The sequence below is a fragment of the Mugil cephalus genome, chromosome 9 (assembly GCF_022458985.1).
Source record: "Mugil cephalus isolate CIBA_MC_2020 chromosome 9, CIBA_Mcephalus_1.1, whole genome shotgun sequence".
NCBI classification, from domain to species: Eukaryota; Metazoa; Chordata; class Actinopteri; order Mugiliformes; family Mugilidae; genus Mugil; species Mugil cephalus.
The window spans coordinates 22852671-22861774 of NC_061778.1; the positions used below are offsets into that span (position 1 = coordinate 22852671).

The 9104-nt window shown below is 42.7% G+C and overlaps 1 long non-coding RNA gene across 1 annotated transcript; it reads right to left on the reverse strand.

Moving 5' to 3' along the window:
- Positions 1-7306: 7306 nt before the first annotated feature.
- Positions 7307-8755, reverse strand: LOC125014057. The gene is made up of 3 exons (XR_007113429.1): positions 8683-8755; positions 8212-8337; positions 7307-7697 (listed from the first exon to the last, which is right to left on the reverse strand). It is a non-coding gene; the product is annotated as an uncharacterized LOC125014057 (long non-coding RNA).
- Between the last annotated feature and the right edge of the window lie 349 nt (positions 8756-9104).

A 9104-nucleotide genomic window follows, 5' to 3' on the forward strand; every position in this document is an offset into this window, starting at 1 on the left:
TAAATGCATGCAGCCCTCAGGCCGATTCTGCAAAGTCCAGTAAAAGTTTTTAACCAAAGTGAATATAGGATAATTATATTACTGCTTCTGAGATAAAAGGATAAAAGTTGTCCAGTGTTTGATTGATATCTTAAGTAGGACACCAGAGCTTTAGATGTATAAATCATACTGCCATACAGGACCTATACAGAGCACTTTCTTGTGTTTCCTGTGGTTGCCATCCTCACTAAAATGAGTTTTATTATTAGAAGTGAGATTTCAGTTTCTGCTGTCTTGACACCGCAACCTCGAAAGTTGAGTCTGAATCGAGTCGAGGCAAACTTTGGAAAACACAATAATCAAAGCAACATTTCATATAGATGTGAATCTTGCCAGAAGCAATACACATCAATACCAACTGATCAATATTTTGTCTCCAAGGCCTTAGCTGGTGAAACTGAACTTCAGTGAAATGCATTAATTTTCCAAACAGCATATCCCCGAATGGATGTATTGGCTAAACACCTCAGTCCTACGGTGGGGCAGCAGCTACACACAAATCAGCCGTATAATCACAATGTTTTCGGGGCGTTTAACCGAGGGCGGCCAGTATGTGCCATATTTATATATGCTAATGACATTCTAGCTATTACACTGCATTGCACTTCTCCTATATATGTTAAAGGAAATGCCATCACTGCCTACATTGTCCTTTAGAAAACTCATTGTGTTAGTTTATAATTGTAGAGATTAAAGATTTGAGCATGATAATGCCCAGCGGAGGAACATTAACACATTTTTTTAGTGAGAAATTTCAACAGCTAACAGCTAACCAATGACACTGGCTTAAGCTCATGGGTCTTATTAGTAGATGATTTAGTGAACACTTGTCTTACAATAATGTCCACTTAAATACAATCCACCTTCATGCAAAGACATGAAAAATACAATAACGTGCCAGTTCATTGGCAATGAAAACAAATATTCCAGTGTGACAGTCCAGCGCTAAACCTGTGCTTCATGACTGTTGATGATGTTCAATTTATGTTGAAACAGAGTCAGAAAGGTGTTAATTCAGCTTTAGGATCATTGTGGAGGATGTAGTTTGTGGTGCTGTTAAACTTTATTAGCAAAAGTGTTTCTGTCATTTAGCCTAGCCCGCTGACTAGGATGGGGTTGTCAAAATAATAGAAAAATGTGTCAGTAAACAGTTTGCAAACCACGTCCTCCACAGTAAAGACACAATGGAATCAACAGCTCTCTGTCATTTTTGCTAAACTTCATGAAGATTCAGTGCAGGGCCGTTGCATTGTAATTGACTCATTTTCACTAGTGTACTCAATGAACTGGCATGTGAGTATATATCTATAATTGTCAGAGGAAACCACACAGTCACCTGAACCCGCAGTAAGCTAAATGATCGGCAGGAAAGGAACAGTGAAAGTAGCAGTGGTGTAACCTAAGACATATTGCCGTTTGGCTGGTGAATGCCTGAAAGTCGTAAAGTAGTAAAATCCTACTTCTCCGATCCCAAATGTTCTAAAGTTCAATCGAGTGCTTATATAGCTGTACATTTTTTCATTTATAATACAAAGTGAAGTAACAGGGTGACAGGGCTGAATGATGCACCGTTCCCTTAACATAAACTGATTTGGGATTTCACTGTGAGTCAGACCTGAGGTGTGCCAAGAATGAAAAATGCCTTTTTCTTGTTTATTCTGACATGGATAATATATTTTTATCCTCCACATCAAGACCCCTTTTACTCATCATGTGCAGTTGCCTGATCACTCTTCCGCTATTCTTCACTGTACATCTCAGCAGGTGCGCAGTGAGGCGAAAGAAGGATGTTCCCCTTAGGTGAGACATACCTGCGCTCTCCTGCTTCTCACGAACCGGGAATAAAGAATGACGTCTGCCTTGGCTGCTTCCATAGTGCAAGGCTCGGTTGTGGCTTTACGGGTTCTTGACTGCCAAAACGCATTAGCCAGTACCAAAACTGTAAATAATTAAATATCTGGGTGACATGGTTTTGGCGAGTGCGCCAAGTTGCTTGATTAAAACTTTATCAGCAGACACTGTGAAAAGTTTCCAAAACAATTAATTACCGGGGTATTAATGGTGGCTTGTGCTATGTGAAACGCGATAAAGTGGGGGACTTAATTAAAAAACTCATTATACATCACAATTTCTGAGTTTTCAAATGGATGTGGCACAATTTTTCTTCTCCTCTCTCTCTCTCTAACACACACACACGCAGGCAGACACTTTTCTTCAGCAGCTATTAATGCGCCACCTCTGCGGATCCAGAGTGGGTGTGTGTGAACTTTGTCATTCATTCTCACAATTATATATTCAAATCCCAGCTCATTTTTCAAATTTCTTTTATTTTTTCAAACAGAGAAACTGAGAAATTAATTTCCGCTCTCCTCTGACACTGACGGGAATCCACAGGAGGAAGCCGCAGTGTCTTGTCGGTGGGGACATGAGGGGGATGAACACCTCGCTGGCAGGTGCTCTTTTCTTCTCTATCCCTTCGCATGCCCTCACTGACACTCGGGCGGACCCATGCCTCATCTTTTATGGAGTAAAAACTATCAGCATAGTCTCTGAAAGAAGCCTTTTATTTGCACCTGACCTCTGCCTACCTGACATGCTCGGCCTAAGGCTGTGCTCTGCATTTAAATATCAAGGCAGAGGCAACACAATAGCCTAAACACTCTTAGCACAAAAGCCCTCCCCGTCCTCACTCGGAATATTTCCGTCATAACAAAAGTCATCCCGGGGCCCTCAGCGGCACAAAAGGCCTCTTGCCTATGCTAAACATTTTGATAAATACATGAATAGAGATTGTTGGCGGGTCAGGGAGCACAGGAAAAAGGGGAGGGGGGGTGCACTGAAGCGACTCATACCTGAAAGACTGGACAAACAAGCTCTTCTGTCTGTAATGGGGAGGTCTTTCTGAGGGCAGCCTGTGCTCGCGCGCAAACATAGATGCAAACACGGTGACTCACACACACATACACACACACCGGCATACACACTTAGCCTTATTAGTCACAGCTGCTTCGGCAGTTACTTGGGGTGAAAAAAAAAAAAGAAGGAAAGGGGACTGAAATGAAAACAAGCGAACAATGAACTTGGCTAAAGGACTGCTTGGTACAGAACTCACCGCCTCCATTCTTATCACACTTTAGCAACTGGGGTCAGCAGTTGAGACATCAGTGCGCAGCAGTAGGCCCAGCTATTAGTGAAGTTAAGGTTCGGTTTTATCTTAACTCTTCGGTGGGTTTAGGGACAAAGCATAAGAGCCGGTGGCTGTGAAAAAAAAAGAAATGGAAACGGATGATACAATTTGACATCCCTTAGAATTTTAAGTAGACAAGCTCGGGGTACTCTGTGTGTGTGTGAGGCTGAGGAACAGAGCGGGGGTATCATTGCCTTCACTCTTACAGCCAGGCATTCCTCAGGACAAAGGGACTGGGGAGGTACACAGATTACAAGGTTGAGCAAGAACGATGAGGGCCCTGCGCACGCACACACTAACCCAATCACCATCACACCCTCCCACGGTTTCCGCCAAATCCGACACCACCCCACCGGATCACGGCCGCCCGCTCCCAGCTCCCTCCAATCCCTCTCTATTCCCAAATTGCTTGTCAAAAGGACGAAATTAGAAAATAAAACTGCGCGGCTGACAAACAAGATTACATGCTGTTTGCACCTGGCCGTGGCAATTAAAGCTCTGATGACAAGCGAGGATGGCCTCCTAATGTGGTGTCTCAAGGCATATCAGCGTTTTCACAACAAGATTGCGCCCCGCATGCCGTCGGTGGCAGCGCTGCCAGCCGCGCCGCCTGTCATTCTCTGGCCCTTTGTGCTGCCTCTGCGTCTGTCTTGGGCGCGTCGGCGATGTGCTACATTGAGATATTCATAATTAAAACTGTTTCAGCAGCCAGATATGAAACAGACACTAAATTTAAGGGCTGGCCGAGCTTATCCTTTAAGAACACAAAAGAAACAGAAACAAACCTGCACGTTAAGAAGAAAGACAATTCGCTTTTAGAAACACAAACTGCAAAGGCGCTTGAATGGGGGGAGGAAAATAACGTTGTAGGCACATATCAGAGTTCAAATATGCACATCGAGTAGCTTCTAAACACATCTTAATTTGATGCGCTGTGTGCTCTGTGTAAACAGCGCGGGCCGGGGCTTCCACTCCAAGTCCGTATGTTCAGCAGCTTCAGCTCAAGGGAATTTTCTGAAAGCCCCTTTATCTTGAATAGCCCCATTTGAGTGACAGCAGACAAGCAAACCAAATTGTTTAAATGTACCACTTACACAAGCTGATTGCTTTTTCCCCCCCTCCTATTTGTGCCGGAATAATAAAAAGGACCCTTCGCATAAACAGACGCCACATCATTATTTCATAAGTTTGCCGAGTTGAGCGCGGTAAATTATGTACACTTTGCTTTCTTGTGGAAGTCTCTGCGCTCCGCGTCGCTGTATAAGGTGCTTAGACGAGGGCAGTCTCTGTGTACCATATGCTGCGAAATGTATCAAACTCTAGAAATAACTTAAGCATGAAAAGGGGGCTCAATTCAACTGCCTGACGTGACAGAAATAATAGCTATACTGGTGAATCTATGGATACGCTCGGTGCGAGGTCCTGTTATCTTTGTTTTGTGTGTCAGCATATACAGATGAAAGCTATATAAACACAGCATGCTGTGTTTAATTGCTTGCGTTCTCTGTTCACCAGTTAAATTCCCCTTTGCTTTTCTTGGGTTGCGGATTTAAGTGTTTGTGGTTTCGATAAGCACAATACTGGACTATTTAAAGCAGCCTTTTTTCCGTCTGTGGCTTGAAATCAAAATGATAATGTTGGCTTTTCCCGTCCCCTTTCGGCTCCTTGACTGTCTTTTAAGGTCTATCATTGCCTGCGACTGGCCCTTAAAGAGCTTAACTCTCCTCATTAGCGCCTTCTCTCCTCCTGCTATGTTGGCTCTGTGTGGTACCTCTCCCTTTAGTGGTTTCCAGTGTCTCTCTGTCTGCATGTGGAGGAGTGTTGGAGAGCTGGGGGGCTTCAGAGTGACAGATGGAGGCTGCTTTGTGACCCGTAGAGATTCACAAGACCTTCTGTCCCCTCCTGATTGAGTGTCTAACTACCGGTCGCTCTCCTCAAGTCAAACAACCCTGCTTAATGTTATCTCAAGCCGCTCCCACTTGGCCCACTTGCTGTGATGGCACTGTCAGATCTTGACAGCTGTTGTCATCGGCAGCTAGCAGTGACGCCGCTGAGCCATGATGAATGACACTTTTATGAAAGTAGTCAACAGGCGCAGGTTTGAATGAAGATATGAATGCAAAAAGCTGTTGCTATAGAAGACATTCCAGAAGTGTCAGAAGTTTGAAAGGGAAAAAAAAAGGTTTTATTACACAATCCTTATTTTTATAGACTTTATTTGAATGTTAAGGGACAGTACATTAATACACCAGGGGCATTGGTAATGATTTTCTGAATTCGATGCCAATTCACAACACCACAATATGATTCAATGACATTTCAAAGTCATTTTATGCCAGAGGATTTGACAGATGTCATTGGTTTCAGAGATTCGGTGGGATTTACTCAAAATTTTACCTCTAATTGCCACATCTAGAATGTGAGGTCCAACTGCCGTCATACTTCTTTAATCAAAAACACCGGCGCACATCAGCTTTCAGGCCTGACGGTGCGCTCATTGTCGTGTTAAGGATCTCCTTCACATGTAGACTAATCTTGTTGCGTTGTCTCCTGAGAATCATCATGCAAAACCAGTCTTGAGAGACCGCAGCAAGATTACTAATGAGAGGACGTGGCATAAATTATAAAAAGAGAAAATATCCAAGGTGTTTATGCATCGATATCTGATCTTTTCCCCAGGATATCCTTTGAAACCACTCCCACAATACAGTAGTATATCATGGATTGCTAGTAGTCTAACAACCTGTTTGTGCCACACACACGTCAGCAAAAAGGTACTGCCACAACGAGCGGGAACAACTTTTCACAACTCTTCTTGGAGACCACATGCCCTTGGCATCTGCAAGTCTCTGAGACCAATAAGCCACTTCTTCACTCTTCTCTCTTGTGCTCATCTCCTCTCTCCTTCACTCTGGCTGTGACCCGGAAATCGATCTCAGTGTGCCATCTTGAAAGATGCCTTGCTTCCCAAATTGCATCTCGAGGAAAGAGGAGGCTTGCCGGAGGGACTCCGAGCGAGGGTGCACAGGTGTGCACTTTGCTTTCCAGCACATGTGATGAATAACTGTGGCGTGACACACAGCTGGAGCTGGAATATTTCAGCATGTTTGCAACTCAATTAAGAGTAAATTCATGAGTTGTCTGCTCAGCTGTCATGAAATACAGCTAGAACAAAGCAGTGGCCCAATGATACAGCGGTGGCATATTTAATTAACGTGTCAATGATATTGAGTTTTGAACCCTTTCCGCCTTTTCTGTTCCTTCGTGTTATTGGGTTTCAGACTCTGTTTAGTTTTTCTTCAACTCGACTTGACTTTTGTCTGTTGCTACTCCCCATCTATATATTGACACCAGTCAGGCATAACATTATGGCCACGTTCCTAATATTGTGTATGTGTCCCTTGAGTCTCCAAAACAGAGAACGGACATGAGCCGTAACAACACAATGTTGTTAGTGGGGGACCTTTGGGTCCTATGGGTTGAGGGGAGGGGCCTCTGAGGATCATCCCACAGACAATTGTCACAAGATGAGCAATGGTCATAATGTTATGTCTGATCAGCATAGAAGTGTAGATCAGGTATGCTACTGAAATTAGCGCCGCAGGAGGTCATTCCTGGAGAGTAACAGTCCAAACAACTTCATCTGCAGTAATGGAGAGAATTCAATTCAATTCAGTTTTATCTATATAGCGCCAATAACAATACAAATCGTCTCAAGACACTTCACAAAACCAGCCTGCAACATCCAGAGCAAGCCTGAGGGCGATGGTGGCAAGGAAAAACTCCCTTTTAACAGGAAGAAACCTTGAGCAGAACCCAGCTCATATGGAGAGACCTATCTGCCGAAGGTCAGCCGGGTAGAAACAGAGAAGATAGAGAGAGAAGAATAGGAGAAACAAGATAAACAAACTTCTGTCATAGATACATATATCAAGCTGAAGGAAACATGTAGGATCTATTCATATAACACATAGCTGATTTGTTACAATTTGTTAGTCAATTTCATTGTTTGAGGTTATTAGATCTTTAGCTGCTATACACGGAAAACACTTCAGAGATATACTTTATATATATTTTTTTTGTTTTGTTTATTTTTTCCCCAAGCACAGTCTTTATGGTTGGCTACGGCATTACTTTCGACGTTGACTTTCAACACATTTTTCTTTTTTTTTTTCGCCAAACATATTGCTTGACATCAAAATGTCTTTTACAAGCACGGCCTGGCCAGTCGACCACATATAAGTCGACTTTAAGAACTTCAAAATTCATTCAACCCCGGCTGCAACAAAAAAAAAGCCACGTCGGAGGAGGTGGTGTGCGCCACCAGTGAAGCGACGGAGGCAGCAGGAGGTTGAATTTGTTGTGTTTGTTCTTGTCTTTCCTCTGAGAGACATATTGCTGGCTGTTATATTTGATGTGCTGGTTTGTCATCTGCAACCTTTCATCTCAAGTCAGTCTACGCACAATATGCCTGTAGACAAATATTACAGAATGACTACCACCATTTGAAATTTAGATTCAAACCACTCTTAACAGGATTACTATGGAGGCAAAGCTAATTTATCTTTATACAGAATCAATGGTTAAACACTGAACAAGACAGGTAAAACGAACAAAACTCCCGCTAACTAAATAACCAAATAACTATAAGTGAATGAGAAAATATTTCATTTCTAATAGAAATTGTACACACCACACATCTCTCTCTCAGTCTGTCTCTGCTGACTCCGTTGCCATGAGCATGTAAGGATTATTTTGCTGCTACATTAAAGGGACTAAAGGATTGAAAGCAGTACTACACAAAATTTCAAACAAACGAACAGCGAACGCTAGAAGTTGCACTTTAACCTCGCGTTCATTGTTTTGTTTCAAATCCTGTTGTGCTGCAGTACAAAGCCAAAACTGCAAGAACCATACATCTGTCTCCGTCCTAATAGTTTGTGTCAGCTCTGCATGTTTATTTTTACGTCGTGCAACATCTTTACCTGTGCTTTTGTGTATTTTTGAAGAGGAAGTCACTGTGCAATGCTGAGATGCTAGTTTTCTGCTCCTGCACACCCACTGAAGTGGAGCGAGTGTCTGGTCTACTCAGGATCCACAGACGGAGTGTTCTGCGTGACAGTGAAAAGCATCAGACCAAATCAGAGTAATCTAAAACAGAACGTGAATGTGTTGTATTGCACCTGCATCTCTGTCTGCCTCTCTCCTCCTCCTGTTTATGACACTAAACACCATACACATGATGAAAGTCGTGTTGGGGAGGAAAAGGTGTCTGGTGGCAACTATATCTAACATGTGATTTGTGCCATCTCTGACTCTGTCAACTTGTTCCTTGCTCTTCTCATAAGGGCACTAATCCCTACAGTAGTTTCCTCCAATGGGGCATTCAAAGAATGCTCCTAGAGTGAGTTGACTTATACGCAGGTCTCACTCTTTTTTTCTCAAACAATACTTACATAGCTCCAGTCCAAACCAGATGCACTACGCGCTTCAACCTGGAGGAAATTATCAGTGGCTCTGTAAATGGGAGCAGAGGAATGGGGGGAAAAAATGAAATCAATATTCACATACGAGTTTCTCAGTGTATTTCAAAGCAGCTTTGACTGATGCAGAAATGCCCTCTCTAAGTATATAGAGGCATACAAGGTTGGATTTAAAGGGATCTGCGGAGGTTTTTCGGTTGTTTGATTTTTCAAACGCTCTTGCTTTTGGTTCCATAACAAAATCTTTAAGCAGATGCCAAGGGCAAGCAAAGCACATGCTGCAAATACATAACAAAATTAATTTGATAGATACCGAAAAGAATGACCTATTAAATTAAAAAAATAATAATAATACAATTGTACATTTCACATTTTAATGAATGAAGTCTTATGAC